We start from the raw sequence: 26,974 nt of genomic DNA, 5'->3' as shown, positions 1-26,974 counted from the left end.
TTTGCTAAGAAGGCCTTACATACTTGTAAGGGGTTTACTTTATTAGCGTGCGGCAGTTGTCACGTACCTATCTTTATAGTTGGATTTGGGGCGTGACACCTTGTATGTTGTTGTCATTGTCAGCTTCCGGTGAATAACAAATACCTTTAAAGCATTGTCAGCTTCCGGTGAATAACAAATACCTTTAAAGCACAAAAAATCTAACTTTATTTGATTGATCAAACTTGTTTAGTCACTTAAAACTTCAATGATCCTCTCTGAAATACTGAGCCCACAGAGAGAGAGAGAGAGAGAGAGAGAGAGAGTTATTTAACTTTTCAGGCGGTAATGCTAGTGATTCTGAACTGGGATTCTTTATATCGTAATAATGATTAACGGATAAATTAAGTTCTGGCACAACTTGCTCCATTGCCAGATTATGTGAGGCGGCTGATACTGGTAGAGTTGATAAATTTGTTGTTTGTTTGATCAATAATATGCATTTCTTTTGACTTATTCACGGAGACTTTTCTTTTCCCTCGTGGTCCATAGCGGAGGGAGCTATATTTTATTTATTTATATACATATATATATATATATATATGTAAAAGGTTATATATAAAACTTAATATATAAAATATTATATATAAAATTTAATAAGTCCTCTTTAGATTTATTTTTAAAAAATTGTATTATTTTTTAGACCTTGCAATCCATCGAGATGACCTTTGATATAATGTTTTTTTTTTTTTTTTTTAAGAACTTTATATTGATGTGATGTAAATGGTTAATGTAGCATCTTTTTTTTTTTTTTTTTAATTACTATTATCATTATGTTTTTAAAAATTTATAAGATTAGAAATATTTATTTATTTTCCTAACATTAAACTCCTTATTAAAGATTAAAGTACACCTTCTTTTTTTTTTAATTTTTAATTTTTATACAAGATAGAATTCTACTCTAACCTAAGCTAAGTGTATATGTGTGTGAAACTTTCTTTTAGAGACTTGAACTCCGGTCCTTACCCCTCATACCTCACAAACATTTATACTTGTGGAGTGACTATCGAACCAAGAATGTGCGGTGATGATTAAAGTACACTTATTAATTTGGTTTTTTTTTTTTAATTCATTTTCATAGGGGTCCTTTTGTTTCAAAATTTTCATTGCGTTTGATTATGTTTTCCATTTGACTTTTTATGTTTCAAATATTTTATTTTCATGTAAGGCCAAACAGAAAATTGAATCAAACACTTGAAGGACCAAGTGAAAACAAAATCAAACATGAAAGCCCAAAATAAAAAATTTGAAACCTAAAAGGTTAAAATGAAAACAAATCCAAACTTTAAGGGAAAAAAATATACTTTAGTTTTTATTTTATTTTTTCATTTTGAGAGATAAAGATATTATTATTATTATTATTATTATTTTTTTGAGAGAGATTATTATTATTATTAAAGAAAGGAGAACCGCAACTTTTGTGGTTAATAGTTAGAGCTTTTGATTGTATTTATCGTCTATGAAAAATAAGGTTTTCCTTGAATTTATTATTAACTAGTCGCTAACCCGTGCGATGCACGGGAAAACTATTAGAAAATAATAAAGCATGCATATTTTAAAAGACAATTTAAGTTCATGTGTGCTTGCAAGGGATACATACCTAAATAGTTCTTGCGGTAGAAATAAAAGCCTTATCTTTGAGATAAAGAACTGATGTAAACAAACTAACCTTACATAAAACAAATTTTAAAAAAATAATAAAAAAAAAAAACATAAAAAATATAATGATTCTTCAAAGACAATGGTATTCCCTCTCCAATGATAAAATAATAGAGACGGGGAGAGGAAGTTACCTAGAACATATTTTGTCTAAGCTGTAGACCACAAAACCTGCAAAAAGTAAAGACATCTCCATTTATCTAATCACCAGCTTCAATTTTGCAGCAGGGAGATTGCACAAATTCAATTTGCTAGAGAATAGAAAACTCAAGAAATATATAATAATAGTTATTGAAGTCAAAATAACATACGCTTGAACTCCTCTAGATTGTTCTGCTTATGCCTGCCACCAAAGCAAACCACGATGGGGCGTCCCTTCTTATCCAGGCCTTGCATAAAGAGCTTGCAAACTGATTGTTCTGTTTATGTATTAATTAATATATAAACAGAACTGAACTTTGTAGATCTTGAATGTTTTAGGGCTTTCTACGTCTGGAGAGAGAGAGTTTGTAGAAACCGTGGCTTTATATTTCTTAACTTGAGAGAGGGGTAAGGTTGCTAGGGTTTTGAGGAGTTATAATTTTTATTTATTTTTTATTTTTTAAATATTATGCTGACGTGGAAAATTGTGACTTTATATTTCTTAACTTGAGAGAGGGGTAAGGTTGCTAGGGTTTTGAGGAGTTATAATTTTTTATTTTTTAAATATTGTGCTGACGTGGAAAATTGTGGTGCCAGTAAAAGCTTCGGTTATATATATATATATATATATATATAGATTATTATATTTTTCTTATATTGACTTGTATATATATGTCTATATGTGTAAAGTGATATTTATTATCTAAATAAATTAAAATGAATGAAATTTGTATATGTTTCACAAATTTTAAAGTTACAATATACTCTAGTTGTGTAATATATATGAAATTTATTTAATAGAAAATATTGATCTAAAATGTTTAAAAAACATTAATTGTGATTAGTAATTTACTATGATTTAAAATATATAGTTCACAATTTAAAAACTGACTTCATGAAAAATTGTTTTTGAGCTATACTTAAACTATGTGAGAAAATGATGTATTAAATCATATTATTAACATATTTTTTGTGTATATATATATATATATATATTATTCTTTCAATTTAAAATTTCTTGGTATATTTAACTTTACCCTCTAAAAATATTTAGAACCGTACCACTAATCATGGTAATACTTGATTGAGACTCAATAACTACTCCATGTTCGTATTTTATGTTGGTGCAAATACAATAATAATGGAAATAACACAATGAGAAACTGAATAGTACTTCTAAATATTATTAATTCAATGAGAGAAATTACACAATACTATTTGGACTGAGGTGCGGCACTCGCTTTCTTTAAGGAGATTCAAGCCTTTGGTTGGCTAAACTTTGTAACCGGTGCAGACATTCTCTGACTTGTCTCCTCCATAATACAACAGCCCAACAATATACACACTAAAGCATTGTGCTAACTATGTTGACGTTAATTGGTCAAGATTATAAGCTAACAATCGTGAATACTACTACACTAGTATATATTCAATGGTAGAGCCACGTTGGGACTGAAGGGGGCCTCCCCACCCCCCAATATTTGAAAAAAAATTAGTATATATATATATATATAGTAGAGTTATTTTAATAAAGAAATGTTGTATTCATAATATTTTTATAACAAATTCTAAATGGCAAGTTATTATTGGTTGTTACGGGTGCCAAAAAAGTTATTTAAGTTGTAGATTAAAATTAGAACTAGTAGCAATTTACCACTTAGAATTTATTATGAAATTATTGTAAAAATATCATAGAAGTAGCACTTAAATTATCCTCCTCCACTAGATAACCATGTGTGTGGTTAAAATACTTCCTGCAAAAGCAAGTGTGTAGCTTTGTAGGCTACTTCCACTTTACCATGTACTTTTATTTTATTTTTCATTTCGTTTGATTTGACTTTTCTTATATTTTTATTTGTTCTAATATATTAAAATAATCAATATATCCCAACATTATAAATGTATATGATTAAAATATATTACTTTTATTATTTAATTTATATATAAAATAATATAACAACTCGTGTGTGGTTAAAATACTTCCACAAGTGCTTAGTTGTGTAGGCTACTCCCACTTTACCATGTACTTTTATTTTATTGTTCATTTTGTTTGATTTGACTTTTCTCATATTTTTATTTGTTCTTAAAATATTAAAATAATCAATATATCATAATAATATAAATGTATATGATTAAAATATATTATTTTTATCATTTAATTTATATATAAAATAATATAACATGTATTTGGTTGTAGTTATAGATATTTTTTTATATATTGAAATTTGAATGATTGTTTGTCTTTTATTTAAAAATCTTTAAATTATTAGTATTTTTATTTTTAAAAATTTTTTAGTCATTATATTTAATGGGTGATAATTTAATTTGGAAAATCTAGGTTCATGGACAAGTTTAGGAGATGGTAATTCAGAAATAATACACTTTTGAGTTTTGATTATTAAATTGTATGTACATTACTATTAGTATGGATATAATTAATATATACACAAAAAATAATTAATTGTCTAATTTTATGTTTGGCCCCCCCAAATATAAATTCTAAGCCTTTGGTTTATTTAAACAAAATAACAGTTACTTAGAATCATATAAGAGCATTCACATTTGGGGATGCAAAAATGTATTTATTTTATATCCTCAAAATCTACTTTATTTATTTTACTATTCTATTTTGCAATTCACCCAACATCGGAGTTTCTATTTTTACTTACAACTCATTAAAATAATATAAACTATACTAATAAATAATATAAACAAATCAATTCTACAATAATGTGACAAAAGAGAAAGGAAAGAGAAAATATTTGAGAACAACTTTTTTTTTTTACAACCTAGCTACTATGAGTTCTTATAAATGAGAACTCATTGTAGTTAGGTTGTAGAAATTTTTGGGTTTACACACTTGGGTAGAGCATGTTTTTGGCGTGCGGGGTGTAAAATAGCAATTGGGGAGTTTTACACTCCTCAATGCTATGCTCTAAGAATATGTTTTATATGTTGAATAGAATTGTAATATATATATATATACATACATATATATATATATATATATTAATAGAATAGAATTATAAGTGGAGTTATGGTGTGCCTTTGTGTTAGAACCCCATTCCCTCTCCCTTGTGTGTGTGTGTGTTTGTTTCTAAAAAAAAAAAAAGAATTATAATAGAATAGAGAGACCAGCTGGATTACAAGTTTCAGACTTCAATCTTTGACAAGTGTCACACTCTCTAACCAACTTCCTCACATCTGCCCTCAAGCCAAGCCAATAGAAATCTCTTTTAACCCTATGCAAGGTCTTAAGAAATCCTGAATGACCTCCTAAGGGATTGTCGTGAACCTGATGCAAAACAACAATCTTCAAGGCTTCATAAGTGCCTAGGTAGATCATCCCTTTGTACAACAACAAACCATTCTGTAGAGAATAACCCTTAGGAACATTCTTCCCTGAATTCAAAGCTTGTAAAATACCCTACAACTGCTAATCCGTGGCATAGCTTGTTTTAAGGTCAGTCAACCAAGCTGGGAATGGAAGAAAGCATACACAAAACTCCTTCTTAAGAGTCCAAATCATCCTCAAAAGTAAGATTCACAGATTTAGCCTTGCTAGACAGCACATCTGAAGCCAAATCATCCTCAATTTCAACTTTCCTAGACAATGCATCAGCCACAAGGTTATCCTTACCTTTTTATATTGAACAACAAAGGCATACCCCAATAATTTGGCAAATCACTTCTGTTGAGTAGGAGTACCAATTTTCTACTCTAATAGGTACATAAGACTTTGTTGATCAGTTCTAACAATGAAAGGTCTACCAAACAAGTAAGCTTTCCACCTTTTGACAGCAGTAACCAGAGCCAATAACTCCTTTTCATAAGTAGATAAGGCCAAATTCCTACCTTTGAGGGCTTGGCTATTAAAGGCAATAGGCCTGCCTTGCTGCATCAAGACTGCTCCCAGCCTTTTTCTTAAGGCATCACACTCTATGACAAATGTCTTATCAAAATTTGGGAGAGCTAACATAGGTGGTTGAACCATGGCAGCCTTCAATTGCTGGAAAGCTTGCTTAGACTCTTTAGACCAAGAAAATGCATCATTCTTCAATAGTGTAGTTAAGGGAGCAGCAATTTGACCATATCCCTTAACAAATTTTCTATAGTAACCTGTGAGCCCCAAAAACTCTCTCAAGGACTTAAGATTAGTAGGGGTAGACCACTGTTGCATGGTAGCAATCTTCTTAGGGCCAGTATGAACCCTAGCACTAGTGATAACATGCCCTAGGTACTCCACTTCATTACAAGCAAATTTGCTGGACCTTTTAGCATACAATTTATTTAAAGCCAAAACCTCTAAAACAGATCTCAGATGGGTCACATGCTTAGATAAAGAAGTGCTATAAACCAAGATAAAAAAAAAAAAAAATAAAACAAAAAAAACTAAAACAAATTTCCTAAGATAAGGCTTAAAAACCTGGTTCATCAAGGATTGGAAGGTTGAAGGAGCATTGGTTAAGCCAAATGGCATTACCAAGAACTCATAATGCCCCTCATGTGTTTTGAAGGCTGTTTTAGGCACATCCTCCTCCTTCATCTTGATTTGATGGTACCTTGATCTCAAATCAAGCTTGTAAAAGATAATTGCTCCATTCAACTCATCTAACAACTCATCAATAACTGGAATTGGAAACTTATCCTTCACAGTGATGTTATTCAATGCTCTATAATCATTGCACATCCTCCAAGACCCATCTACCTTCCTTACTAACAAGACAGGTGAAGCAAAAGGACTGGTGCTATTTTTGATTGACCCAACAAACAACAACTTTCTCACAATCTTCTCAATTTCATTCTTTTGATAGAAAGGGTATCTATAGGGTCTCTGGCAGACTGGCTGAGAGCCCTCCATGAGAGTGATCTGGTGTTCATGACCCCTCATAGGTGGTAGACCTGTAGGAGTCTCAAAAACCTCTCCAAATTCCTGTAATAACAACTCCACTTCTATAGGCACAGTATCTTCCAACACCACACCAGCTGCAGGAGTGATTTGAAGTAGAAAACCCTTCCTCACTGATCCCTTGAGCAACTGATTCCAATCCATGAAAAAAGTGCCTAAAGAGGGACTTAAACCCTGCACCAGGACCTGTTGATCCTTATAATGGAATTTCATAGTTAAAAACTGAAAATCTCAGTATATCACACCCAAAGTACTCAACCTCTGAGTGCCCAACACAGCATCACAACCCCCTAATGCCAAAACATGAAATTGAACACAAAATTCCACTCCTTGCACACACACTGGTACACTATTACAAAAACCTTGAGTTCTCACCACAATACCATTAGCCACCTTAACCTCCAAAATTCTTGAAACATCAACCTTTAACTGTAGACTAGAGACCAATAATGCATCCACAAAATTATGAGTATTACCTGTGTCAACAAGTATCACTAACCCACTGCCATTAATCTTGCCCCTAACCTTCATAGTGCCTGGTGTAGGAGTTTTAGTTAAAGTATACAATGTAATTCCCATATCTTCTTTGTTAGGTTCTAAAGTGTAGGATTTTATGTATTTAGAACTCTAATTTGTATTGTTGGCAAACCATGATCAAAACAATGTGTTTAGAAGTGTTTAAAGCTATCTCAAAGTTGTATGTCGATGTAAAGTTGGAATCGAGTGTTAAGCAGAAAGCAGTGTGGCTTTCGGCCTGGCTCGTTCGATCAAAGCTTAGGCTCGACCGATCGAACGTCGAGCAGATTGCTTTTTTGCAGAATTTTCCAACTCAGCCCTAGTTGTTTTAAAACGTTTTTAGGGTTTCTTATTTGTCCTAAGTATAAAAGGCAAACTCTAGCCACGTTTTAGTGTTGCTCATATTGCGGTTTGTGTAAATCTTTTGTGAGATCTAGAGGAGCTTTCCTTTACACAAACTTAGGGTTTTCAAGGAGGAGATATTCTCTACACCTTGATGATCAAAACAGTTGTTGCCATTAAAGTTTAAAGAATACACAAGCGGGGGTGCTTGTAGCTGGTGGGAATCCAAAGAAAGAAGGAGTCTGTGGATTCGGAGCTTGCACGTAGTCGTGTCAGTAAGTTCTACTATTTGATAGCATTAGAAAATCGAGCGGGGGTGCTTGTAAGTCCTTTTGTATGAACTTCGATTCTTTCTGATAGTGGATTCAAGTTTACCTTGAGGATAGCTAGGTTAAATCCTCCCCAGGTTTTTACCGGTTTGGTTTTCTGGGTGATCATATCGTGTGTTATTTATTTTCCGCTGCTTTGCATGGTTTGATCTTTATTATTGTGATAACCTAGACTTGTTTAATTGGACTAAGTAACAACTTGGCTAATTACCTAGGTTTAATCAATTGTTTAAGGGGTCTAAAAACTGTCAAGTGGTATCAGAGCGGGTTGCTCTTTTGTTTTAGATCTTTTGATCTAAGAGTTGATCCTTGACCTCTGTTGTCATGGAACACGGACACTCTCTAGTTATTCCTCCTCACTTTGATGGGAATAATTATGCTTACTAGAAAGTAAGGATGAAAGCCTTCCTGAAATCCATCGATGAGAGGGTGTGGAATTCCGTTGAATACGGATGGGAGAAGTCCACTATTCCTGTTAGTGAGTGGCAAACTTCTCAGAAAGAAGCAGCTTCGTTTAATAGCAAGGCTATGAATGTGATTTTTAATGCTGTTTCTATGGAGGAATTTAAGAGAATCTCGAATGTTGAGATCGCTCATACAGCTTGGAATATCCTCCAGACTATGCATGAAGGCATAAAGGCTGTCAAAATAAATAAACTGCAGCAATTGACTTCTAAATTTGAATGCATTAGGATGTCTGATGATGAATCTTTTGATGAATTCTATGCAAAACTGAATGATATTGTTAATTCTGCTTTTAACTTGGGTGAAATCTATGATCAACCTAAAATTGTTAGGAAGATTCTTAAATCTTTGACTGAAGACTTTAAACCCAAGGTGACTGCCATTACTGAAAGCAAGGATGTGGACTTCATCCCTGTTGATGAGCTTGTAGGATCTCTTCAATCCTATGAGTTGGATCTACCCAAAACTTCCAAATCCAAATTAATGGCTCTTAAGTCAATTGATGATGTTGATAGTGGTGGATTTGATGATGAGTTCTCTGCTACAGAGATTGCCTATTTTGCCAAGAATATTAGAATTTTTCTCAGGAATAACAATAGAAATGCAAGAGGCACAAACACTGCTGAACCTAGAAATTTTAGGAAGCATGATCCCACTAAGGTTAATAACAATGATAAACCTAGAGAAAGAGTAGGTCAAACTTCCAATAATTCTTTGGGCTCTCAATGTTTTGGATGTCAAGGGTATGGACACTTGAAATCTGAATGTCCAACCTATTTGAAGTCTATGGGTAAGGCTATGGCTGTAACCCTTAGTGATGGTGAAGTTTCTGATCATGATTCTGATTGTGATGAGGATGGAAACTTCATTGCTTTCACTGCTACTGCTGTAGTTGATGAGAGCATATTTGTTGAAAAGAATCCTTCTGATGGGGAACTCTCTTAAGATGCAGATCTTCAAGAGGCCTATAACAAACTTTGCAAAGTTGCTGCAAAGGATGTTATGAATGTTGAACTTGGCCTAAAGAAAATTGAATCTCTTGAGCTTGAAAAGAAAAATTTGCTTGTTAAATTATTTGATGCTAATGACCTTTTGAACAATATGAAAACTGAAAACATGCTTTTGCTTGATAAAGTTAAATCTTTAGAACTTGATTTATCTGTTGCTAGATCTGCTAGTTCTAAACTTGATCAAATGCTGAGTGTTCAAAAGTCATCTTCTGACAAAATTGATTTAGGTTATGTTGACAGCATCTGTGTGTCCGCTCTGCATTCCACTAAGTTTGTTCCTTCATCTTCTTCTTCTGAACCTTCAGTGAGTGAGATAGTGAGTGAAACTATCAAACCCCCTGTGAGTGAGGTTGCTAAACCCTTATGTAAGGTTGAATTTATTCAACCATCTAATTGGCTTTATTCCGTGCCAAATTTGCTTGTAATTCAGCATTTAGTAACCCTGTATTTAGGTGGGTTTGTTGTAAGGGTAGTGAGTGAGATAGAGTGAACTTTGCTCAAGAGTGTGCAAGAAAACAGAGACTCGCGGCTGGGACTCGCGGGTGGACTCGCGGCTGCAAGCCGCCAGAAGCAGCACACGTGCCAAGCATGCTGGAAAATGAACAGTCATGCTAGCTGGAGCACTACAAGATAAAACAGGACAACTGGCCATACGGTTAACTCGCGACTGGATCTCGCGACTTGGTCAAGCCGCGAGGTTAAGCCGTGAGCCACCCCTGTTTTGTAAAACCTGACGTTTCACATTCCTCTCCCATTCCAGTATAAATACCCCTTTTACCCACGATTGAAAGAGAGCTTCCAGAGAGAATTTTGAGAGAGAAACCCTAAAGAAAAACCAGATTGCTTCACCCACAATCTCTACCTTAGAGTCTCTTCAAATTCCTCAACTCTCTTCCTCTCCATTGTCAAATCCTTGAGAGGCATTATACCAAACCTGGTTCTCACCATCATCATCACTGTGAGACAGTTGTTTGGATTTCTGGGAAGCAGTTAGGAAGGAGCCAATCTTCATTGGTTGATGCTACGATCTAGTAGCGGAATCCGGGAAGCTAGAAAAGAAAAAGGTTCGGCGCAACCTCGTTGGAGCAAGAAGCTTGGAGGGCTTAGGTGCACTGGGTAGATTAGGCTTGGAGGGTCTATTGCTGTCCTTGTATCCCAACTGTATTTTCTAGTGGATTGATTACCGCTTGGAGGGCGGCGGAGAGGTTTTTCGTCGAGGACTTCGGTTTCCTCTTCGATAACACATCGCGTGTTGTCTTTGTGTTTGCATCTTCCTTCCTCTCTATCTTTGCCTTTATTTTATCTGCTGTGGTTTTATATTGTTATGGCTTAGATAGTTGTTTAACCTATTTCATATTATAGCATGTGTTAAGTTTCCGCACACTTGTTGTTTGACATATTGCTTGATTTGGTTAAGTTGTATTTTGGGGGTCTAAACGTTCAAAGGTGTTTTGTACACGTTTTTGAACTTTCACCTTAGAAGGTTCATCAACTAGGAAGATTAGGGTTGATCTGAAAGAATCTAAGCCTAAGAAGCCTACCCTATCTAAGGACAAGACACATGATAAACCTGCATTGGTTTGTCATTTTTGTGGAAAGACTGGACACATACGTCCAAATTGCTACAAGCTGCAAGCTGCAAAGAGAGCAAACAAACCAAAAGTACCTGTGCCTCAGGCACTTGATCCTATGGTACTTATTGGTGATTTGGTAAATGCTTTAAACCTTTATTCTAATCCTGGAGTTGGAAATCATTCTCAAGTGAATAAGAACTCCAATGCTCGTGGTGCATCTAAAAAGTTTTGGATGCAAAAGACTCATCCTAACTGAGTCTTTCTAACATGGTCCTTGTGTTTCATTGCTCTACCCTTTGTGACCATTGTTCTTTGGTTGTGTTTTTTTTGTCTCTAGGATTTGCATTGCATAACATTCATGCATTTCATTCTAGGTGTTTTTTATTTTTATTAAAATAAAAAAAAAGGGAAAAGGAAGCACATTTTGTTTTTGCACTATTCTTCTTGGTTTTTGAGAACAAGATTGGTCAATTTATTTTCACATAACATTTTTTTTTTGTACCTTGTTTAGCTTTGATGAGCTTATTTATTACACTCTACTAGTTGAAGATTTGTAGTGCATGTTGTGTGGGAAAGATGTGTATGGTTTTTGATTACTATGTCTTAATCTTGAAGTCACTTGTTTTTAAATGACGGACTTGAACTTTTAGAGAAAGGCATAAATAACCATCTCACCACTGTTCACCAGCCAATCATGAACACCTTAGTACATATCATAAGATTTTGTGCTCGAGAAAGTGTAGCATATGCACAAAAAGAACATAAGGTGAAGCCTCGGTAAAAGTGCTTAATTCTTAAAATCTAATTGGTGTGTACTATTAGGCTTGATGCCAAACTCACATAAACTTAAAATTGGAATGTATATTATGAGGCATAAATACAAGAAACTTACGTGATTGCAAGCTTATGATCTAGGAGATGTGGGAGTTATATGATGTAACTCTTTAGGTGATAGTCTCTTTTAAATTCTTTGTGATGAATTTTGTAGACTCTGTGATTGATTGCTATTCACATATCACCTCACATGTATCTCATGTTTTTGCTAGTCGCACACACTACACGAGTTACTCGTTGCTAAACATTGTACATGTTATTGTGTGTGTTTATGGTCTGACCAACCAAGTTTTTGCAATCACTTTGAATTATGTGCAAACTAAATTTGTTGCTTGAAAATTTGTGGAGAATGCAAAATTTTGTTTTTGGGAATATTGGGCTTAAAATTCTTGTTTGGAAAATCATATCATCTCATACTCATGCATTTTTGTTCTTGAATTTCAATGCTTTGAGTTAAATCAATTTGTTTTTCAAAAATTGTGTTTTTCCAGAAATATATGGTGAGCCTCTGCTTGATTCGATCGGTCCATTCTGTTTTTCGACCGATCGAAATTTTTAAAATTTTAAAATTTTTAAGAGAGGGAGCCTCTGTCTGTTTCGATCGGTCGAGATTGTTTTTTCGACCGATCGAAACTCGTGTATCAGGTTTTTTAAAAAGTAGAATAGGACTTTTTCAAAGTCACTATTCAAATTTTTTCAAACTTCTCTCTCTCTCCGCGTTGGCTCTTGGCTCCACCATCAATTTTTGTCGTTTTCCTTCAAGATTTTTGCAAGGTTTTTGTCCCTAGAAGCCGGTAAGACCCTTTTGCCCTTCTTTTTCAAGTTTATTTCTTGCTTTCATGCATTTTTCATGCATTCTCATGGCTATTTTCGGCATCTTGAAAATTATTGGGGGTTTTGATGATTCAAGACAATTCTTGTGTAATTGATCAATGGGTTTTTGTGCCATGATGTTATATTGATGTTCCCTATAGTTTAATTTGATCAATTTGGTGGTTTTTGAAAAATTGAAAATTCTAGGGTTTTGAATTTGATCTGAATTGGGGATTTTGTCAAATTGGCTTAAATTGATGAAATTGGCTTCTCCAATTGATGTAATTGATCATTATTGTTGTTATTCTATCATGTGTAATGATCAATTCGTCAATTTTTTTAAAAATTGATCAAGTGGTTTCTTTATTTTGGGATTTTTGAGTTAAAAATCTTTATGTGCAAGCCAATTTTATAATTTGAATCTTTTTGACTCAATTCACTGCATTAGCACATGCATCATGACATTTAAATTTGTTCATGCATCATATAGATTTTGTTTCTATTTTTTGTTTTTGTGCTAACTTGCAGTCTGCCTTTGGTTTTGGTTTTGTGGTTTTTGTTCTTTCACTCTGTGTTTTGATCCTTATCTTAGCACCATGCCTAGGAAAACTAGAGCTAATAGGACCACTTCCACTTCCTCTGAGTCTCCACCTAGAGTAGAGTTGTTTAAGAATGATAAGTGTAGAGAAGCTTATGACACCTTGAACTGTAGGTGTAAGATCTGGTCTGAGCGAGCTGTTGTGTTAGATGCGCTTGATCCGGCCATTAGGGAAAATTTTGAGCCTAGGGGTTGGTTGCCTCTCGTACAGATAGATCATCCACCTCCGACCGCCCTGATTAGAGAGTTCTACTCGAACCTCTCTTGCCACATCTATGATTCCAACACCCTTATTAGGAGTTGGATACGAGGTGTAGAGTTCACCATTACCCCTCGGGTGGTGGCTGAGGCTCTTGGGGTGCCGGTAGTTCGGGATGCTGTCTATCCCTATGATGAGCCACCCTCTTTAGATGTAGTCATGTCTTACATCACTGGGTCATCTATCCAGTGGGGTTCTGATCCTCGGATCACGTCCGCTGAGCTTACCGAGACTGCCTATCTCTTCTTTAGGATTGCGTGTCATTCCTTGTGGCCTATCTCTCACTTCCACACCATCCCTTTAGAGCGATGTGTGTTTTTGTACGCCTTTACTTCTAGAGCGTCTATCAGTTTTCCTCACTTGTTCCTTCTTTCTTTGAACGAGGTTCATAGGAGTTCTGCCGTAGGGCATGCACTGATTCATCCTATTTTCATTCATAGGATTCTGCTCTATTTAGGTCTAGATGGTTTTCCGTCAGGTGAGCCTGTTCATGTGATAGCTCCCATAGGTGCCACCTGTCTTTGTCAGAGGGCTGCTCAGTTGAGGGTCCCTCCTTCTCGTCCTAGAGGTGCGTCATCTAGTAGTGTTCCCCCTCCTCCCTCTTCTACAGGTACAACTGCTGCTGAGCCTTCAGGTGCTGCTGCTGATGCTGATGCTGTTGTTCCTCCACCGACTGCTACGGATGATTCAGACATTCGTCGCACGTTGGATCATGTCTTGACCGTTCAGGCGGCTCAAGGACAGATTTTGGTGGACGTGCTTGATGAGATCCGTGCCTTGCGTGCGGAGTTGGCGCAGTTTAGACCACCTCCCTTTTGATGATGGATATCTTGTTTGCCCTTTGGCATTCCGTCACAAAAAGGGGGAGTACTTGTAGAGTTTTTGCTTTTAGGGGGAGACTTTTTGTTTTTGGTTGGAGCTTGTGGAGTTTTAGATTGTATCTAGGTGCTTCTCTGTGTACTTAACATTTTTAGCTCTTACCTTGTTTTTGATGGGTTATTCATGTTAGGGGGAGTTTTATGTTTTTGTTGGTACTTTATTTGTTTCTTGTTTCAAACTGCTTATTGATTTATATTTATGAGTTATTCATTGATATATGTCTTTATTTGTGTGTTGTTTGAAATCAAGAAGTTATTTTGTTTACTTGTATTATTTCCACACATGCGGTTATGTATTTTGTTTAGTGTTTCAGGAAATATACAGGTTGATTCAATTGAGCTGCTGTCTACACTTGCAACTGATGGATAGTAGTTAGGATTGAATTTTTGTTTATGAGCATTATTTTGTAAAGGGCTTTTCATTTTGTAAACTTTGAGCTTCTAAGTTATGTTTTGTCAGGGATTGCCAAAGGGGGAGTTTGTTAGGTTCTAAAGTGTAGGACTTTATGTATTTAGAACTCTAATTTGTATTGTTGGCAAACCATGATCAAAACAATGTGTTTAGAAGTGTTTAAAGCTAGCTCAAAGTTGTATGTCGATGTAAAGTTGGAATCGAGTGTTAAGCAGAAAGCAGTGTGGCTTTCGGCCTGGCTCGATCGATCGAAGCTTAGGCTCGACCGATCGAACGTCGGGCAAATTGCTTTTCTGCAGAATTTTCCAACTCAGCCCTAGTTATTTTAAAACGTTTTTAGGGTTTCTTATTTGTCCTAAGTATAAAAGGCAAACTCTAACCACGTTTTAGTGTTGCTCATATTGCAGTTTGTGTAAATCTCTTGTGAGATCTAGAGGAGCTTTCCTTTACACAAACTTAGGGTTTTCAAGGAGGAGATATTCTCTACAACTAGCCACGTTCAAAACAGTTGCTGCCATTAAAGCTTAAAGAATACACAAGCGGGGGTGCTTGTAGCTGGTGGGAATCCAAAGAAAGAAGGAGTCCGTGAATTCGGAGCTTGCACGTGATCGTATCAGTAAGTTCTACTGGTTGGTAGCATTAGGAAATCGAGCGGGGGTGCTTGTAAGTCCTTTTGTATGAACTTCGATTCTTTCTGATAGTGGATTCAAGTTTACCTTGAGGATAGCTAGGTTAAATCCTCCTCAGGTTTTTACCGGTTTGGTTTCCTGGGTGATCATATCGTATGTTATTTATTTTCCGCTGCTTTGCATGATTTGATCTTTATTATTGTGATAACCTAGACTTGTTTAATTGGACTAAGTAACAACTTGGCTAATTACCTAGGTTTAATCAATTTTTTAAGGGGTCTAAAAACTGTCATTCTTCTTGTTCAATTGGTTTATTAAGATCACTGCCCACTTCCTCATCCACCTCAGTAATTTGCACTCCAGATTGCAGTTTTGGTATTATATCCATTCCCTCTAAAAGAAACAATTTAACATTTTTACACTTATGCCTAGGCCCCCTTTTCTCATCACAATTATAACACAACCCTTTCTTTCTCCTTTCATCCATTTGAACAGGAGTAATTCTCTTAACTGGTATTTTTGGCTTAGTATCTAACACTGCATTACTTTTAGGTAAACCAAGAATGGAAGTGTTACCTGATTCTTGTTGGTACCTGATGCTCTTCTTGCTGCTCCACACATATTCTTCTTGAATCTTGGCTAGTCCAAAAGCTTCATTCAAGGATTGAGGATTGAGCATTCTTACAGGTAATCTTATTTCATCCTTTAAACCACTCAAGAAGTAGCTGAGCTTATGTAAAGGAGAAAGGCCCTTGACTCTGTTAGACACAACTTCAAATTCTGCCTTATACAAGGTCACAGTTAAAGTTTGCCTCAACCTGGTCAACACCTCCATAGGATCATCATAAGCACTAGTCCCAAATCTCACATATAAAGCTGGTACAAATGATTCCCAATCAGAGAACACCCCTGCTTCTTCTACTTCTTGGAACCAAATCAATGCCTCCAAGTCCATGTGGAAGGAAGCTATCAATAGCTTTTCTGCAATTGGGGTTTGATAATACCCAAATTACTGGTTAGCTTTGTAAACCCAGGTAGCAGGATCAACGCCTAAGAATTGTGGAAGATCCAACTTCACAGACTTTGCAAGTGGCAAGGTTGAAGAACTTGGAATTGAATTTGATTGCACATTTCTTTGAGGTGATTTTTGATTCCCATCTATGGAATTCAGCTATTGTAAGATCACATTGATGTTTTGATTCATCTCGTTCAAGGTTCTGGTATGAATGCCTTGAATCTTTTGCATTTCTTGGATGTCCCTGTTATGGTGATCAGAGGTAGTATGGAGAGAAGCAATGGCTTCATTCACCATATTCATGGCAGCGGCTCATGTCTTAGTCAAAGTAGTGCAGGAATGATGCTCTGATACCAATTGTTAGGAGCAGAGTATGGTGGTTATGTCTCTAGCTGGTTTTGAGGTCAGTTGGTCCTCCAAGAAGAAAAGAGATAGAGAAAAGAGATAGAGAAGAGAGAAAATGAATTGAATTATGCTTTACTCATTACTTGAATCTGTACAACAATCCATTCTCACCTTTATACATCTTCCCACCCTTTAACTAACTTTGAACTACTAACTAACTCTCCCATTCCAGCTGTACACTCACAACTGACTCACAACTAACTACCACTCTCAATGCTAATCACTCTTCAATTGCTACTCACTCACTTTTACATCCAATCATAGGCCTACTTGTGTAACACCAATACTAATCCTATCAATATTTTAGAAATCTAGAACTTTATCTTGTCAAATATTTAAAACACTAAAGAGTTTTTCAGTTAAGCCTCCATATCGTAAAAGTTTCACTACTAATTAGTACTAGAGCTTTTGCAAAAAAGATTATAGAGCCTTAATTAAGAAGTTTTTTAAATTTCTTGAAACTCGAATTTGGAGGATTGAAAATATTCTAGTTTTTCATTATGTGTGTTTGGTATAGAGAATAGAAAATTGGAAGGATAAAAAATAACTATATACTAGGTTGTAATTCATGTTTAGACACATAAATATTCAACAATAGTGATGATAAAATGATCTTACCTAAGTAAATGGGGGTGATTTTTTTGATTTTCATACTTACCATTTTGAATGAACAACTTTACATTAAAATTAAGAAAATTAAAATGGACATTTAGTGCAAAATTAGACTATAATTAAAAACTAATCTAGATTCAATTTGGATTATGATTATGTTTTGACTTTAATATAATATATATGATACGATTTTTTTGTTGAGAAAAAAGAATGAGAAAACGGAAAAGATTGTTTACATATATTTATTATTATGCTCCTATTATCAAAGATATATATATATATATATATATTTTATAATAGTATGTGAGAAGTAAATTGTTTTCTCTCATTATTATCTAATAAATATTACATATTATCTCTATGTGTGCGTGTTTTGAAAATCTAAATTTAAGTGTTTATTTTATTTTATTTTGTGTATATAGGATAGAGTTCAACATCTCCACGATTTTTTTAATAATTTGATATCTGGTAGGGAAAGAATTTGAACAGTAAACATCTTTGTTGGAAGTACTAAAAAATACCAATTTAATTACAAATTTCTTTACAACATTTCCATGATTAAATTAACAGGTAAAGTGCCAAACTATAAAAATCCCACCTCCCATGGGCACACAAAATATAAGGAGTGTGGAACTCACATATCAGTGAGACATAGATCTTATGAGCCCGTCTCAGTAGATACTTTCTCAAGAAGGAGACGGACAAAAAACAACCAACCAAACAACTAGTAGAAACAAAACCCATTTCAAAATGGAGAGAGAGAGAGAGAGAGAGAGAGAGAGAGAGAGAGAGAGAGAGAGAGAGAGAGAGAGAGAGAGAGAGAGAGTGGAAACCACTTGGACACCCTTTGTTATGAGTTTATCTCCAATTTCCTTTCTGAACCAAACAAAGGAAAATACCAATTTTCCTTCTACCTATCTCTCATCATTTTTCTTTCTGTCCATTTTTCAACCTGATAAAAAAAACACAAAAAAAAAAAACCACAAAGGAATTTTATATAGTGCTTGAAAACTCTTTTCATCATTTTTGAATCTCCCTCCCCTTATGTATCTCAAAACCAAAAATTAAAAAAAAAAAAAATATATATATATATATATATATCTATTTTCCCAACTTTCATACTTTATAGCTCTTAAAATTTTCTGATTTTGAAAAGCAGACAAGACTTGTAGCGAGGCAATTGTAAAAATTACTACCCAAGCAAAACTGCAAAAGCAATTGGCACAGCGTGTTCTCTCTTCACGATGAAATATTTTGAAGTAGCTTGTTTCTTTTATGGATCAAATGATTCAAATATATACAAATTCTTATAAGTTTTGACAGGGGAAACGTCTGTTATGCTAGTCTCCTCTCTTGTTTGAATTACAAAGAGAATGGAGGGTAGGAAAAAGTTCTTGTTTAGAATTTTCTTTTATTTCAATTATATTATTAAACTTTTATTTCTATTCTTGAAAGTTGAAAGTTTTCAAATGTCGTTGATGTTTTTCCTTTTGCTTGTCTTTGTTTCCTATGTCGACCAAACCTCTTCAAAGAAGTAGGGAAATTAAAATTTGAGATGATTGTTGTGTGAATATGACTGGTGAGTGGCCCTAGTTTGAATTAGACTAGTTCACACTCAATTCAAGTCATAAATAGCAAATACAATAGAATTCCATTTCCGTTAATGGAAAATAAGGAAAGTGATGTTAAGGATGCTACAAATTTTACGATATAAGACTTATAACTTTTATTTTTTTTCTTGAAAAAAGTATAAGACTTATAACTTGATCTGTCACAAATATCAAAAAAGTAATTACAATATTTATTTATTAAGTTGTTGAAGTCTAGCTACTATCACATTTGATTTATAAATATTTTGTAGTAAAATTTGTAGTAATTTTAATATTTTTCATTTTTTCTTTATACATCGAAAGTGAAGAAGGGATTCAACGTGAACATCTCTATTAAAAATTATTGTAAAAGTGAAAACTCTAATACCAATTTGTTATGTGAAAGGACCTCTTGATAGCCCTCTCACACAAATAGTGATTGTCAAATATTATGAGATTTAGAAAGATCTTCAAACAAATAATCAGAACGAATAAATTAATAAGCAATCACATACAAAAGAAAACACTAAAAATTTACGTGGTTCGACAATAGCATATGTTCATGGCAGTGATGGCAAAACTAGAGGGCCTCCTAGCTTTTCAAAATTTCCCTTAACCGTAGTAAAAACATTATCTTTAAATTTTAGAATGATTTTTTTTTTGTAGTTTTTTTTTAATTAAAAAAAAGAACTTTATTATAATTAGCTTGACTCCTATGGAAAATAATTATTGGCTCAATCACTTGTCCACAGGTAGCAGATGATGAATTCACTATATTAAAGAAATATTACAGAGTGTTTATACACTCAAAATGTATTAAACAAATAACAAAATCTCGGTAACACTTTCACAAACAAAATCAAAGTCTCTCCCATATGGGAGGACCCTTGGGCAAAGGCATCTAAATCCTTTGTGGTGTTACTTTATTTATAAGACTTTAATATTCATTTATTAGTGGATAAAAAATACCTTTATAGACAATGAATATTATCCTTAGGTTGAAGCAAATTTATGGAAGCAAAATGGAACACCCACCCCCACCCCCCAAAAAAAAAAAACCCCAAGGCTACTTTTTAAACAAAGTCAAAACTCCCTTCAAATATTAATATTCCCACAGTTAAGATTCAAGCCATCCTATAATAGTACTTGGCCCCCCTATAATTACAAAACCTTGGGCAAAGTCAAGTTACTCTATAAACAAAGTCAAACCTGTTTCTCAAAAAACCAATATATATATATACACACGCACGCATATATATGGTCATGTTAACAGGTGCTCTTTGAGTAATGGTTAATAAATCATTTAAGGAAAGTTTTTATATCACTTTTATGGGAAATTAAAAAAACTATCAAAATATTAATTACTTTTTTTTTTCTTTTCACATAAAAATATTTCTTAAAATGGTTCATTAACAAATGTCCTTAGGGCATTCATTATCCCCCCCCCCCCCCCACCCCCCACACACACATATATATAGAGTCAAATCTCTCTTCCTTGTTTTATAGATAAACGGAAGCCTTTGGTGGTGAGTTAAAACATCTAGGGACCAATTCATCCTCAAATCACCATGTAATGATGTAACCTTTTTGCGGGATACCATCTGGTTGAAATATGGTATTAATATTAATTTAGGTACAGTATCTTAAGTACTGTTCCTTAGGTTTTGCTTTTAAAATTCAGCCATGTGGCTACTTAACTAAAAAATACATTTCCATCTCATGAGAAAAAAAATCCACATAGCAGAATCTTAAAAGGGAAACCTAAAGAACAGCACATAAGTACTGTATCTAAGTCTTGATCATTTATAAATATTGACTTTTTTTAATGGAAAAAATATTTAAATCTATAACATCTGTTTTGTCATAATTATTCTTGGAAAAAGTTCACCATTAATTTGATTTGGAGAAATATTCATTTAACTCACTATGTCGCAATTAATAAAACCATGCACGTATACTTTTAGACTTTTAGTCATATAATTTATTTAACAAGTAATATAATTTTTTTTTTAAATAATACATATGAATTATTTTATAATAATACCCATGTAATGGGCTAGAGAAAATTCTTCTAAATTGGTTTGGTGGAAAACTTTGTCTATTACTCTTTATGATCGAACCAATGCATCGATGGATTTTTTTTTTTATTTTTTTATTTTTTATAGGTAAGTTTTGATCCAAAATATATATCTTATTTGATGATAACATATTTTACTAATTTAGCTAATCAAACCCATCCTAACATTCTAATTTGGCATGCTTGTGTGAAAGAAAAGTTAATAAGAGCCTAATTCAATAATACTTTTCCCTTAATTGCAAATCCCAAGGAAGCAGTAGGGGGATTCTAACATTTTGCCCTTATTTTTTTAAAAAATTTAGCAATATATCTCTGTTTTGAAACTATTTAGATCCTTGTTCTTGTTTTGAAACTTGATTTTCTCAAAATTGAGTTTCAATGTAAAACTCGATTTTGTAGAAAATCGAGTATGGGGCAATCAAACTTAAAAAAAAAAAAAAAAAAAAAAAATTTGAAACTCGAGTTCCACAATATTATTTTTTTATTTTATTTTATTTTATTTTTTAAGTTTCATTTGGCATAACTTGATTTTAAACCAATCGAGTTTTAGATTAAGACTTGATTTTATTAAAATCGAGTTTCAAAACAGGGACATGACTCTAAATAGTTTCAAAATAGGGACATATTGCTAAATTTTTTTTTTTTGAAAAAGGGCAAATGCTAAAATTCCCGAAGCAGTAGTAGACCTTTCCTTAAAAGTTAAAACCTAATTTCAGCTCTAATAGTGGAGTAATTGTCAAGGTGGCCAGATTTTGTTATTTAATTATCTACTTTATCACTTTATAAAGAGTAGTGATATGGATACAATTTTTTCACAACTTGCTAAGCGATAAGTCGTAAGTTATGAAATCCTGATTCATATAAAAAAACAAGAATTATAAATTATGATTGAAGCAGGATGATTTCATATAAACCCACATGTAATTCAATTTTTGCTATATACCAATTACAATAAATCATGCTAACAATTTTGACTAATTTTGTGTCACCAAACTATTGCTTAGTAAAACTCCAACAATCACAATTTCTGAAATTTAATTTATAAGTTGCGTGCCTACATCTGTGTTTATATAACAATAGGAAAATCAAAGGCAAATGGTTGTTGAAACGTAAAGTCAAATTAGTCAATGATCTCTGTATCCCAAGTTTTTCAAATGGACCTAATTGTAGTATTGAACTATTAATTAAAAAATGGCACCAAACCAAGAAAGTGCTGGAACAACCGAACAAATTGTCACAATGTAATATTGATTGTTAGCTTAGCTCTAACTCAAGTGAGAACGGGACAGCTATTAAAAAAAAAAAAAAAAAAAAAAAGGAGAAAATGGGCATTTGCCATTTTCGTCAAAACTTTTTAACAAAATGCCCTGTATCTAAAATTATTTAGGAAAATGCCCTTGTTTTGAAACTCGATATTCTAAAAGTTGAGTTTCAATTTAAAACTCGATTTTTAGACAATTGAGTTATAGCAAATTGAAAATAAAAAAAAAATAAAAAAATTTCTGGAACTTGAGTTCCTTAAAAAAATTCAAGTGGAACTCGAGTTTTATGAACTAGAGTACTTCACATGGAACTCAAGTTCATGGAACTCGAGTTCCAAAAAAAAAAAAAAAAAATTTCTAAGTCCACGATCGCTATAACTCGATGTTCTAAAAATCGAGACTTACATTTGAAACTCGATTTGTAGAAAATTGAGTTTCAAAACAGGAGCATTTCCCTAATTAGTTTCAGACATGGGGTATTTTGTTGAAAAATTTGTGAGAAATGGGTAAAAGTCAATTTTGGCCAAAAAAAAAAAAAAAAAAAAAGGATTAAGATTGCCCAATACTATGTTTAGAGTTGTTTGGATTCTCTTTATTTTAGATTCTCTTTATCAAAAAATAAATTATAAAAAAGAAGAGTTGTTAGATTCTCAGAACATGTGATCCATGATTTCTCAACAGTCAAGCATATTTGACAATTTATAATGGCATTAATTTTTTTTTTTTTGGCTTTAGTTTACTTTTAGTACTTTTTTTAACTAGACATGTCATTTTGTTTTAAATATACAATGACAAATGGTAGTAAGTTTTAATCTCCACATTTTATTTAGTTAGTGGATGATGTGACAGTTTCTCATCAAAACAAAAGGAGATTCCAATTAAAAAAGTACTTGAAGTAAGACAAATCTTTTTTTTTTTTTAACAAATCTAACTGAATTGGTACCGTGTCTATCATGAGAGGCAAGCCAAATGAAAAAAGAGAAAAAAAAAAGAGTTTTTTAGAACATTTCAATTTCCAAATTCATTTTACTAGTGAAATTCCCTCACACTCTTTAAAAGGGGTAAAACAAATTTAGGCCTAAAGAGGGGTAACATTTTTTTTTGTACAACCTACTAAAAGTAAAAGTAGAATAACGCAGGAGCGAAGGGCAGATTATGTAACACCCACATAGGTGACATGTGTCATCTATGTTCTACGTTCTATGTTCAAATGTCTTTATTATCTAGTAAAATAACATTTAATTGGGGTTTTCTAAGGAATATTTAGCTTTTATTTTATATATATTTTTTTAAGAAAGTTTCAACCTATAACGTCTGTTTCCAATGATAGATTTTTATTATCAGACTAAGATATCAATCAACTTTTATGTTTTAATTCTCCAAGGTAGACAAGTATTTATTATGTTTATAGTTTCCATGAGTCAAGGTCTTGAAAATGTAATGTTTTTAATTACTAATTTCATTCTCCCATGCTTAGAGGGCTGTTTTAAGCTTTATATAAGCCTATTGGCTGAATTGAATAAAAATCATATTATAGAGTGTACTTTTAGATTATAAAGCCTTGTGCTTCAAAAGACGAATTTCTTCTAAATTAACTTTTATCTCTTGGGTGAATTTCTTTGGGTGGCGAGTATATCTTTGGGTGGTGATATTTTATATCCCATTGAGTGGCGAGTCAATTTAGTTCTATATCATTAGCTAAATTCCTTTGGGTGGTTTCTCTTTGGGTTTGCTTTGGTAGTGAGCTTATCTATCATTTTAATTCTTGAGTTTTTTTTTTTTTTTTTTTTTTTTTTTTTTTTTTTTTTTCATATAAACTAGAAAATATAAAAAGATATATATCTAGTCATCCCATATTCATCATATTGGATAAGTTTGGGTTGCCCCATACGATTCTTGTAACATGGAAGGGAGAAAAGGAGTTTTTTTTTTTTTTTTTCCTTTTAATAAATATTTTATTAAGCAATTTAGATAATTTAATTATGAAGATTCACTGGGTACATCAAGGTGAGTTTGGTTTCGGTTAAAGGGAGGAATCTCTTCCATTCACACCACAATCTGACAAATATTTGTGCACTTTTGGCTAAAGGAGTAGAGAAGTTTTAAAGGGTTATAAAATTAAAAACAATTTTATAATTTCGAGTTTTTAGGAGAAAAAAATTACAATTTTCTATTCATACTTTATAAATCCAGAATTTTAAAGCACTATTCAATCTAATATGTGAAACACTCAAAACAATAAAGAGCTAATATTGAAGCTTTACTTCCTAAGCCATTATTAGTTATGATAGACCAAAAAACAAAAAACCTTAACTTTCTAAATTTTATAATTCAATTGCTATATTTGGGGAGAGAGAATTTAAGCCCTAGATGTCTCAACTAAAAATACCAAGAGATTTTAGTTGAGTTACAATGCTCTTGGTTATTTATCATAATACTTAAGAAAAATTTATATTCTTTTTACCTAAAATCTGTCAAAAGGCTATTCATGCTGGACATAGTTTTTGACATCCGGTTAAGGATTAGTTGGGCTCAAATTTCAGGCCTCGATAGTTTGGGCTATAATGAAGAAAAAGCTAACTTAGGCCCCAATATTATAGCCCGATGTCTATGGTAATAAGGCCAAGCTTGGATTTACAAGTCTGGACTATTATATGGTATGGTTAAAGAAAAGGTCTCATAGCTGATGCCTACACGATAATTTTCTGTCCAACTTGCAGCTTGAAGTGTTAGTTGAACTAGTGGAAGAATGAATGATGAATCACCGTTTTTCACAAAAAGAAATCAATCCACCAAGACACCAACCCAATGAATTGGGCATTCATAGGTATGGTGAAAAAAAGAAGGTAAAGGGTTTTTTTTTTTTTTTTTTTTTAGGAAAAAAAGAAGAAGGTAAAGGTGACTGCAATAGAAAAGGAAAAAAAATTTTAAGGTATAGAGGCATAAAGGGGGATTATTGGACTAAATTATTCAATTGCAATCATTAGCTTTATGCAAAATTGCTTAATCGGTCGCTTCCATCAAAGAGAAAGTCTATAAACACCAAAAGAAAAAAAAATTGATAGAAATTTTCACAACGGCTAATATAGTAGATTTTTAATAATAGGTAAAAAAAGTGGCGTCAAATGTCAATAGTTGGATTAGATGAGAACTAGTAAAATTTTCCTAACTCAATTATTGTGAAATTTTTTGTATATGTATGTAATGCTGCTATTCCATCAAATATATTTTTGGAGTTAAGATGTGACATATTTTCTATAGAATATCATTCATTGTGTATATGTTTCTCTTCGCTAACCACATACATAGGCATTTGTAACATGTTTATTTTATGGTTATGTCCGTTACACCAAGGAGGCATTGACAATGACCCTAATCATAATCAAATTCCACCTTACTAACCAAAATCGAACATATAAAAACATAATTTCAATCCCCATTACACCACATACAAACTCAAAAAAATAATCAATGACTAAATCACAATTTCTTTTAGTTGAATAAAAAGGGTATGAGTAGACTACTAGTGGAAACTACCTTCTATGTCATCTGTGGATAAAGAATTAACAATAGATGTGCTCTTTTTATAGTATTTCTTGGCATGCTTTCCATCCAAAAACCTTGATTTTATTAGGAACCTGAAGTTTCCAAAGATTTCTGCATACCTACTGGCCAATTGGACACCTAGAGCTTTCAACCCAATTCTCTTCTCTTAACACCTTCCTTGCCACATGGTACCCAAATTTAACAGAATACATACCATTCTTATTATTAAGCCATACAACCAAGTCAGACATAGACCTACGACTTAGTGGTATATATTCTACAAAAGGCCTCGGCATCTTCCCTATGAAAGCTTGCCATGATGAGTGAAAGCTCAAAAAATGTGTTAAAAATACAAGAGCTATTTAGACCCCCAATTAAAAATTATGGCTAGATTGCTTTTACTCTAACTTATCTAAGTGTGGAAACAATAGTAAATAAAGAGCAATCAACCGATACTACTCTAGTGCATAAACATGAACAGGAAACAATAAAAGTAAAGTACAAGAGTAAGGGAAGAGAGATGCAAACACAAGATAACACACCGATGTGTTATCGAAGAGAAAACCAAAGTACTCGGTGTAAAACCTCTCCACCGCCCTCCAAGTGGTAATTGATCCACTAGACAATCAATTGGGATACATGGGTTAGCAAGAGACCCTCTAAGCCTAATCTACCTGATGCATCTAAGCCCTCCAAGCTCCTACTCCAACAAGGCTTCTCGGAACCATGTCTTGTCAGCTTTCCGGATCTCGCAATATGCCCGATTGCATCTGCCAAGCCTCACCAGCTTCTTTTGGAAATTCCCCAAAACTTCCCATGCTCCAAAACACTCTCTCCACTCTGAATAGGTGTGGGTTATGTTTGGGTACAAATCTCCTCTCAAGGTATGACAATGGGAGAGGGAAGGAGAAGAGGCTACAATGATTTCTTACTAAGGATGAGTAGCTCTCTCTCTAAAAGATGGGTGTGTGTGTTGTAGAAAACCTATCTAGGGTTTTTCTCTCTAAAATGACCTATTTTACATTTGTGGGTAATGAGGGTATATATAGTATGGGTGAAAG

At 33.4% G+C, this 26,974-nt stretch overlaps 1 long non-coding RNA gene across 1 annotated transcript; it reads right to left on the bottom strand.

The window, feature by feature from the left end:
- Positions 1-1,838: 1,838 nt before the first annotated feature.
- Positions 1,839-2,343, bottom strand: LOC126694109 (uncharacterized). The gene is made up of 2 exons (XR_007645598.1): positions 2,010-2,343; positions 1,839-1,869 (listed from the first exon to the last, which is right to left on the bottom strand). It is a non-coding gene; the product is annotated as an uncharacterized LOC126694109 (long non-coding RNA).
- Between the last annotated feature and the right edge of the window lie 24,631 nt (positions 2,344-26,974).

The sequence above is a fragment of the Quercus robur genome, chromosome 8 (genome assembly GCF_932294415.1).
Source record: "Quercus robur chromosome 8, dhQueRobu3.1, whole genome shotgun sequence".
NCBI classification, from domain to species: Eukaryota; Viridiplantae; Streptophyta; class Magnoliopsida; order Fagales; family Fagaceae; genus Quercus; species Quercus robur.
Note: the sequence above shows the minus strand (reverse complement) of the source record. Positions and strands in the feature narration are given on the sequence as shown.